Source organism: Ochlerotatus camptorhynchus, unplaced genomic scaffold, assembly GCF_037179485.1.
Source record: "Ochlerotatus camptorhynchus isolate MF236.1 unplaced genomic scaffold, CSIRO-AGI_Acam_v1.1 ptg000230l, whole genome shotgun sequence".
NCBI classification, from domain to species: Eukaryota; Metazoa; Arthropoda; class Insecta; order Diptera; family Culicidae; genus Ochlerotatus; species Ochlerotatus camptorhynchus.
Window position 1 is genome coordinate 1,988,828 of NW_027040720.1, and position 10,691 is coordinate 1,999,518.

The 10,691-nt window shown below is 40.2% G+C and overlaps 1 non-coding gene across 1 annotated transcript; it reads left to right on the top strand.

Annotated features, from left to right (window-relative positions):
- Positions 1-1,521: 1,521 nt before the first annotated feature.
- Positions 1,522-1,593, top strand: TRNAH-GUG (transfer RNA histidin (anticodon GUG)). Its single transcript has one exon. It is a non-coding gene; the product is annotated as a tRNA-His (tRNA).
- Positions 1,594-10,691: the final 9,098 nt, after the last annotated feature.

The window sequence follows — 10,691 nt, forward strand, 5'->3', positions numbered from 1 at the left end:
ATTGTTACCCCCTTGTGGACCAAATCTCGGCAATCCAAGCCGGCCCTCGAGTTTTGAGGTTAAACCGACGACGCTCATCCCGACATCGCGTGCTGTTTCCCTGCGTGAGCCACGCCCGACGGTAACCCTGGCCGTAGCCCGAACCACGGTCAATCACACTGACTGGTTCCCTGAGCGCACCCAACCAGACGACGGCGCCCAGTATCATCACGGTCCCCCCCGACCACTCGCTCGCAACGACGTGTCCCCTCAGCAGCCGGCCGGCCAACCATTACACACCCAACCCACTGTAAGTGTTAGTTAAGAAATAAAAAGGATTAAAGTGAATTTGTGTGTCGTTTAATCAATGAAAGATTGGACTCTTGAATAGCGATTCCATGACAAAAGCCGACCCTGAGAGTGAGAGGCCTCAAACTCGAGCTAGCCAGTAAAAAGAGGCGGATGTAGCCCACCCCAGACGACCTCCGTGGCTAGACCAGAGGTTAGGGGAACCTTTAGACTAGCCCTTCTGTCTAGGCAGTAACAAACCATTGGCGTTTAACTGCTGTAACGTCAACGAAAAAAAAAATCATTGAAGGATATCCTCAGAGTTTTGGTGACCCCAGATTGCCCGCTTTAGCTCTGTAATGTCGGCTATTCAAGAGCTAGAATTTGGAAGTCAACGTGGGACAATCAGAAGATTCTCCGTGAACCGCCCTTGTCGGTCAGACAACGGAGCCACGTGGGAATAGTGAAGATCTTCATTTGCCAAAGTGAACCCTAGTGAGCTAGGAGGCGAAAGACAATAGGAAGCCGCACAATGAACCCTCCGGACGATATAAGTTGCCTTGACAGGTCCAGATTGAACCGCAGGAGTCACGAAAGCCCGAACTTATCCCCGGAGAACACCACCACTCACCACGCGGTAATTGAATAAACACCGTTTGGTGAGACCGGATGGAATTCAGCTTTGAAATCTGTGTTAGGGAAATCGGTTTTTGTAGGCAATCAGTGATAATTTTAATTATTAAAGCAACAGTTGCACATTCGTGCAATTTTCAATAGTGACATTTTGAAAAATGGTTAAGTCTTAAATTTAACAGATGCGTAGAAATATTTCTGATCGATTGGTGATACAATAATTGAAATTGGTCCAGGGGCAGCTTAGTTATTAACATTCAAAATCTTTCATAATTTGGTTACTTGTTACATTCTAGATTTTCACAAAGTGTACTCCCATATAGAAATCACAGACGTAGTTCTCCGTAAAAAAAAAACAAATCAAATGGTTATCTAAATAGGAAAGTTTCATATCCTAAATATCATTATAGCTTACTGACTGACTTACAACTTATATAGGCCTTGTAAACTCTATAATCGCTAATAAATAGCATGTAATTGCCTAAAAGCCATCCGTTAGTCGGTTAGTCCTTTTGTATTCATACAACAGTAAAAAAAATGAACTATGACCAGTTCCATATAACCTGGAAAGTGCAGAATATCTATGCGAATCGATTACTCTTCTATCACCAATCTTCTAAAGCCGTGATCGTCTAGTGGTTAGGACACTACGTTGTGGCCGTAGTAACCCAGGTTCGAATCCTGGTCACGGCAATGGCTCGAGCTGTCATTGTCACGGAGAAGTTATACTTTTTTTTTAACAAGAAACGCCGATTGCATCGGTCCATACCTACTGTGACTTGTATTTCGCAATCTAACGCAACATATGGTGATAACAAAAATCAAAGCCACCGTTAAATCACAGACAAATAGTATTACATATGTCTATTGTTGACTCTCTTGAATATTTATCACTGTAAAACATCGTCACTTAAACATTACCGCCATCTGTTGAGTACACTGTTGTGGGCAGTACGATGAACAGATGGCGGTAGTGTGTAAACGTCAAACGCAAGGGCCTTGACTATGCGCGCAACAGGTGGCGGTACTACCCAGAAAAAAATAACCGTTCAATTAGGGGAAACGCTTCAGTATTGGCCATGTTCCTTTATTGGCCACCTATTGACGGTATTTTCCGTTGTTTAAGATTTTGAGATGTTCAGTTGCTTTCAGGTTGTTGGTATAAATCATATTCATCGGTGTTCATATATATGTCCACCACAAAATGTTTATAGTTTAATCGGTTTTCTGAGGTGTGGCCAAACTAGGAAGCGAATGGCCAAGACTGATGCACTTCCCCTATCATAAAATAATATAAAATCACAACAAAATCTATTCCCAACAATTCATCTTATCGTAATTATATCATATAAGTAAATGTAATATATTGTTAGATCCACACAGTTCGAAAAAGTAGTGTAAATTTCTGTACAATATGATGCACATAAACCCAGACAACCAGAAGTCGTATATAATGTACAGACAGTATCGTAAATTGCTACAGTTTTAGTCAAAATCGCATATAAGAATGGCATACCTCGCATTATGTTTAAGTTAAATCGTATAGAATGCAAATTTCCGACCAATATGCGATGACTCATTTTTCCATCGTACTGTATCACAAATTAAATCGGATTACATCGTAAGACTTTTCAAAATGAATTTGTTATTACAGATTAAATCGTATATGATGTTAAATCAACTCGTTTGAAAATAAATTAAAATCTGCACGTATATGGCCTCCACTTTTGTACGTATAAGCCATTTCTTTGCATTATATACGAATTGTTTGTTTGTATATATGTTTGTATATCACGAAAACAACTTTGAATATACGTACATTCTGGTTGTCTGGGAATGGAGCGTCGGTTACACTATATATCATGTAAAGTTCTGACACATTTCATGCAATGTAGCATACATTGTATACAAAAGCCCATCTTTGTAAACAACATTGTTTGCAAGTTGCTCGGTTGCGTGAAATGAAATTCAAGTCTACGTGAATGAATGTTTACATCACAATTAAAATTCAGAATTTTTATCTGTGCACAATACGTCCCATACAGTAAGAATTTTCAACAATAACAGTTTTGTTTGACCTTGAAAGTGCAGAATACCTACACGATTCGATTGTTCATCCGTTACCAATCCTCTATAGCCGTGATCGTCTAGTGGTTAGGACCCTACGTTGTGGCCGCGTTAGGTTCCTAACGTCCCAAGTAACAATTTTGGTTTTATGAGGGTTCTGGAGACCATGATTTAGACTTGTAGCATGCTTTAAAACCGCGATAAAACTTGCAATGTAACTTGGGATATGAACCTAACGCTTCTAACGCATAAACGATATGAACGATTACACTACGGTTTGCATTTCAAAACTGAACGCAACATGTTGAAATCTCGAGTAATATTATGGCCATTGGCCCATTTCAAATGGTGCTCTAGAAATAAAAAAAACAAAGGCTACCGTTAAATGGTAAGCCAGTGTGAGCTTCTATATATGTATATATATATATACATGCAGACGACTTGAACACCATCAACAATAACTTAGACAAAGCTAGGAAAACGGGTAACACATTGATTTTTGAAAATAATAGACAAATCAAAATTAATTCCAAATTCGAGAACAGACTCAATATAATTAACGATAATATCAGAAAACAGGAAAATATATTAAATACTATTTTGAAAAACGATAGCTATGTCATAACGGAAAATCACAAAATAGCAATTATATTTCAATTAGATACCTTTATAGAAAATCTCAAAACCATAGAGTATGCAATTTTATTAGCCAAATTAAACATTATCAACAAATTTATAATGTCACCCAGAGAAATAGAAAGCGTAGTTTAGGAATTTAAAAGCCAGGGAATAGAAGTCAACGACCTAGACGACGCTAGCAGCTATATGACGACAACAGTACTCCACCGAAGAACATCCATCATCATCTGCGTAAACATCCCGAGACTAATCCCAACAACTTATACGATTTTGAATCATCGTTTCCATATTAAGTGGTCTATCTTGGTCATCTTTCAGACCGTAGAAAGCTTCTTGCGGTTTAATTTTGATAGCCGAATGTATTGTGTTATTGTATTGTGTGCAAGAAATATTAAAGATTTCCTTCGTACTTAAATCTAGATAGCTTGGCTTGATACACCGAAAGATTTCCGCTATGGTAGTGTGGAATCTTTCAACTGTACCGTTGCTTTCGCTATGGTTGGGAGGAGTAAAAAATATTTCTATATTTAGGTCGTGAAGAAGTCCACGTACCTCTATCGATTTTATGGCTGGCTCATTATCACATACTACGGTGTTGCGGTGTTCCAAATGTTTTGAAGAATTTGGTTAAACCTTTTCTCACATCAAAAATATTCCGCGACTTAATATGTATCAATGTGCCGAACCGAGAGAATTTATCCAGAAATGAAAGAAAATATGTTTTTTCAGCAATGAAAATATCTACATGCACGATATCGAGGGGTCTATTGGGGTTTGGCGTTGAGCCAAGTTTAATTTTATATGGGTGACGGTCATATTTATTTTTGTGGCAAGTTTCACATAGTTTGATATAATCTCTGACTTTCATTTTCATTTTTGGAAAATAAAATCTTTTTGAAATCTGCTGATGATTTTCCCAAATACCTCTGTGGGAACGATCATGCGTCTGTTCGATAATGAGGTTTTGTTCCTCTGGCGTTCGAAGGTCTATAAGGAGCTTTTGTGAGAAGTAAGCCTTAAATGGTTTTCCTCTACAAAAATGGTTTTTGTATGTAGTTTGAATCATGTTCATTAGGCTTTCAGGACAGTAAATACAATTTGTCCTTTGAGGTCCATGTAATCTTTGAACATGTGGAAAATTACGGGTACTCCGAAGGCAAGTCTAGTTATTGTCCTTCGATAAACCCTTGGAAAAATTTCTTCGTAAGTGTCCTGGGCATCGGGACCAATTACGAGAACCATTTGGTTGCTGAATGCGTTCACTGGCATTTCAGTGCATTTAATAAATTCCGAATCGTCTGTGACGGCTGAGTGAACTGTCATCTCAGACGATGCAGAGGAATCAGATGACGACGTGGTAGATTCATTGACATTGAGTTCGTTTCAAACTCGAGACAAACTATCTGCCACTATATTCTGTTTGCCTGGGCGGTAACGAATTTCATAGTCGAATTCGCCCAGTGCTAGACGCCAATGTACTAATCTATTATTGGAGTCTTTCAGGTTAAGTCCGTATGTTAACGGCTTATGGTCGGTATAAAGAATGAACTTTCTACCGTAAAGGTAAGGCCGAAAATATTTACAGGCCCATACTACTGCTAGGAGTTCTTTCTCTATTGCAGAGTATTTTTCTTCAGATTTGTTCAAGGTTCTGGAAGCGAAAGCTATCGGCTTATCACTTCCGATTGTCCCTTGTGATAGAACAGCACCGACCCCAAAGTTGGAGGCGTCTGTTGTCAAAATGAACTGTCTAGAAAAGTCGGGGTATTGCAAAATATTGCTTCCTGATAGGATGCCTTTGCATTGTTCGAAAGCATCAACAAACTCTTTCGAGTGAGATATGCTTTCTCCTTTTCTTAGGGCATTTGTCAGAGGCTTGGCAATTATTGCGAAGTCTCTTATGAATTTACGGTAGTATCCTAGGATTCCTAGGAAACCTCGTAATTCTTTTTCATTTGAGGGCAGTGGCCACTCTTTGATTATCTGGATTTTATCTGGGTTTGGTTTCACACCGTCTGGAGTAACAATGTGACCCAAGAAGGCAACTTCCTTTTGAAGGAACTCGCTCTTGTCCAACTGTATCTTCAGGTTGTGTTTCTCTAGTGTCTTGAATATTTTCGCTAAATTGTCAGTATGCTCCTTTAGGCTCGTGGAAAACACGATGATATCATCCATGTACACAAGACATATGATACCAATGTGCTCCCGTAACACGTTATCCATAACGCGCTGAAACGTCGAAGGTGCATTTTTCGGCCCAAAAGACATTCGCAAAAATTCAAAGTGTCCGTTTTCAACACTGAATGCTGTCTTGGGAATGTCTTTCTCATCAACCTCGACTTGGTGGAATCCAGAGGCGAGATCTAGGGTTGTAAAATACATTGATCTTCCTAGTTTATCTAGGATATCGATTATGTTCGGTATAGGATACCGATCATCGATGGTTTTTTCATTTAACTTGCGGTAGTCTATTACTAACCGCCACTTCTTTTTACCTGAGGCGTCCATTTTCTTCGGTACGACCCATACAGGCGACGTCCAGGGGCTAATCGAGTGTCGAATAATCCCTTGGTCGAGAAGTTGTGAGATTTGCCGCTTTACCTCCTCTCTGTGACAAAAGGGGTAGCGATATGACTTGGTGTGAATTGGCAAGTCATCTTTAGTTTTAATGGCATGCTTTATGGCACTGGTAAAAGAAAGTTGCGTGCCTTCTATAAAAAATACGTTTTCGTATTGTCTGATAACCTTCAAACCAATCCCACCAAGGTGGTCATACTTTAAAATAGGCCTGATATGACTAGAAACTGTAAATAATAATTAAAATCTCACTGTACTAAAGTTGAAAAGACGCATCTGTGTCACTTGAAAAATGCATACATGTAAACCACACAAACACAAGAAATAAAGATTAAACTGCCAACTTGTCTGATAACCTTTAAGAGCTTCTCCTTTTCGTCAACATTGAGATGGTCAGTTCTCAGTTGATCGAGTAGGGTTTTCTTTAGGTCTTGGTGCATGCCTGGTGTGTTAGGTATACCTGTTTCAAAGTTGTTGATTTCAGGCTCTAAAATATTAGTGTTCAAATTGACTTTACGAGATTCAGAAGAGTAGTTAGTGACTAACACTCGGACATGTTCGTTTTCTGCCGAATACAATCTAGCATTAATCATAACATTCGTGTCAATGGTTACATCGCTCTCCAACAAAAAATCACCATTTACCTCTGTATGGAGGCTAACTGTTTTACTTTCATGTGCGTTCAAATATACTGACTTAAAGTCGGGATATTTTCGCTTCATTTTAATTACTCCGTCAAGGAATTTTAAATCGTTGCTAGAAGTAATAATGTCTGCCTTGGAATTTTTTAAAGTTTCGTAGCCTATGAGGCCATCGAAAAATGGATGGAAGTCAAAGATGAGAAATATTTGTTTTTGTGTGTTGGGAATAGTGTGAAAAGGGTTTAGTTCTACAAATTGGTTTACCGTATGTGAACCCCCTACATTTCGGACTGTTGTTGGTGTGGTATATCTGCAATTTTTCAAATTTACATGTTTTTCAGAGAGATAACTACGGTTGCTTCCTGAATCAACTATGAATTTTAATTCCCCTTTGGTGGTATTTACAGTGATATAGGGAATGAAATTGTTTACGTCATCCCCGTGGCTTCGTGCGCCAGCTGAAAATTTAAGTCATCTTTGGTTTGCTGCTCAGTTTGGTTTGTTGCATTTTCACTGTTATCTGTCGTCAGATCATGGGTCTCGATGGCATGAGTGTTTACGTCAGACTCTGTTGATTCAGCATATGGTGGCTGTTGTTCGTCATAGTATTGGTCATATTCTGGATAGTAATAATTATAATCATAGCCGTAAACTTCTTCTACATGAAAGTTTTGCTTATTCATATAATTGATTTTATGAGTTCGGATAGAAGGTGATGCTGTACGTGGATGTTGGTTAGTTGAGGGAATAGGTTTGTGTGTGAATGAATTTTGAGTCGTTGGGAAAGGTCCAGGTCTGAATGGAATCGGGTTTGGATTCATTCTTTGGCTGGGGAAGTATGGTGGTCTGTTTGTGTGGGAAGATGGTTGGTTTTGGGGAAATCTGAATGGTTGTTGTGGAAAGGGTGCATTTGGAGGATGATACCTAGGAAATTGTCTAGGTTGTGGTTGAGGTTGTGGGAATCTGTGGGTTTGAATTTGAGTTGGATGTTGCTTGGGTGCATTGTTAGTTGTAGGAGTGTGTGTTTTAAAAGGATATCTGACGTACGTGTAATTTGTTTCCTCTAAACAGAGTCTCAATGCTTCTTTAATACTTTTTGGAGCTTGAGCTCTAATTATGGGTCCTACAGGCTCTTTCAACCCTGCCACGAAAACTTTCAAACCAATTTCGTGGTAATATTTTTGCTTAGCGGTTCTAACATCCGCATTTTCTTCATTTAAATTGAGTTGATTGACCAAAAGTGTTACTATGTGTGACGCTTTGCTGTAAAATTACTCAAAGGTACCGATCTGGTAAAGCTTGAACAGGTCTCTAGTTAAAGAGACTTCGTCTCACTTGTCGTTATAATGAGTTATTAAGCTAGCCTTAATTTCCCTCCATGAGAGGTCAGTACCGTACAGTTCCAAGACGGTATCTGCGTCTCCGATTATTTTAGACCGGATGATTTGCATCCAGACGTTAAAAATTGGTATATTTTTAGCGGTTTCCAGCACTGGTAATATGATTTACACGCTTTTTAAAAATTGATGCGGAATTTCGACACTTCGGACACTAATCTCACGATGTACGTTCGCGGATGCTATCAAAGCGGTACACAAAGTTATCAAAAAATCCGCGCCGACTGCGCCACTTAAAACCGTACTACGGAATTTCGGGTTTTTAAAAACTAAACTACGAACTACACACGTCGATGGTTCTAACAAAAATGTCTTTATTAAATCATGTCGAACACCTAGCTACCTTTGCCTGTTCCCTAAAACAGCTGACCTAGCACCTAGCAACGACGATGGTCTTCCAGTCACGTAGTCCGTCGTGGTGCCGATACTCGATACGTCCATGTGGCTGTTGCCGCGTGGTGATAATGCTGACTTTGCTGTCTCGGTGCAGGTGCCCGTTGGTGCTGCCGGTGCCGGTGACTTCTTAAGTGTTGACGCTGGGGTGACTCCGTTGTTAACTTATATATATATATTTTTTTGTTTAAAGAGTCTTTACCCTTCAAGGGCATTCGTCTTTGAAAATTTAATAATTAGTGTTCACAAAATATATAATTATGGATGGTTTCACATAAATCACCTTTTAAAAAAGATTAATTTAGTCCTAGAGGACAGATTTATTCGCGAAGTTCACTGTTACACGATTGAATTAAGACTGAAATTCCCTGACTGCCTACTGAACCTAACTACCTCGTAAGGTCCCAACTGGAATGTGCTATCTAAGCAAGACGACATGTCCACGTGCTGGCCATAGGTGCTCGATGACTGCTGACTCGTCGTCTAGTGCCTCGGTGCCCGCCGGTTGGCGCCTCGTGGGTAGCTGGTGCGATGGATCAGGTAAACGGCCGGATGTGCTGTGCTGCGTCAGCTTCTTGTTGGTTGATACTGGGTGTCTCTGTTGGATCGGGTTTGGGTTGCTAGGAGTGGTGGCCAGGTCCGTACATAACTATATACATTTCAAATTTTCTTATACATTCTAATTTTTTTTCAAAAAAACTTATAACTTTCACTTCCGCATCCTTATTGTTTCTTAATACAAATTCTACGTCGTCGGGAAAACCCACTTCGTGACGCTGTGAGTTGAACTGCTGACAGCCGATGAGGATATGATGAACAGTTTGGTTCCTGTTACAGGTATTGCAAACTTCTTGCGGTTTCCTTTCGAACATATGGTGTTTTGTTAGCCAGGTGTGTCCGAGTCGAAGCCTCGTAAGAACTATTTGGTCTCTTCTGTCCTTCTGGTCCATCCATCCAAAAACTGTTGGTTTAACAATCCTAGTTATATTCCTTGCTGATCCGTCCCGAGTTGACTGATGTATTTTCCATATTTCACTTTTACTCCATTCGATAATATCGTGTGCTGGAACATTGTTTGTAGCTTTCTGTCGCTGTCGACCTTTATTTGCTGCTCTGTCAGCCTCTTCATTTCCGGTTATTTTCGAGTGACCGGGAATCCAGCAGTAGCAAATATCCTTTTCTTCTGCTTCCCTCTCGATAGCTTGAACGTACGGGTTCTTGGACTTTCCTGCTTCTAGTGCTTGTAGGCAACTAGCAGAGTCGCTAAATATAACGGACTTACCATTTGCTTCACGAGTTGCCCATAACAAAGCTGCAGCTTCAGCAGTGAAAACTGAGCATTGTTCAGGAAGACTAGCTTCAATTCTAGTTGTAGGACCAATTAAAGGGTGATACGGTCAAAATTTGGTCAATATCAACTTGACGTATTTCTTTCAATTTTGCATTTAAAAAACCTGAACACCCCTCATTTTGAAGGTGTGTGTGTGTAGAATGTTGCTCCTATTTTGATTTTGGAATTCACTCTTCAGTTGTCAAAATGCCGTCGCACGCAAAGTTGGCAAAATCGCTAAAAGTTGCCAAATCAACCGTTACAAATGTAATTAAAGTGTTTGGGGAACGTTTGTCGACAGCCAGGAAGTCTGGATCGGGGGGAATCGAAAACCGGAAGCCGCTGAGACGACAAAGAGAGTTGCCGGTAGTTTCAAGCGAAACCCTAACCTCTCTCTCCGAGATGCCGCAAATAAGCTGGGTGTATCGTCTACAACCATGCATCGAGCCAAAAAACGAACCGGACTATCGACTTACAAGAAGGTAGTGACTCCAAATCGCGATGATAAACAAAATACGACGGCCAAAGCGCGATCCCGGAGGCTGTACACGACGATGCTGACGAAGTTTGACTGCGTGGTAATAGACGACGAAACCTACGTCAAAGCCGACTACAAGCAGCTTCCGGGACAGGAGTTTTATACGGCAAAAGGAAGGGGAAAGGTAGCAGATGTTTTCAAGCACATGAAACTGTCAAAGTTCGCAAAGAAATATCTGGTTTGGCAAGCCATCTGTACCTGTGGCTTGA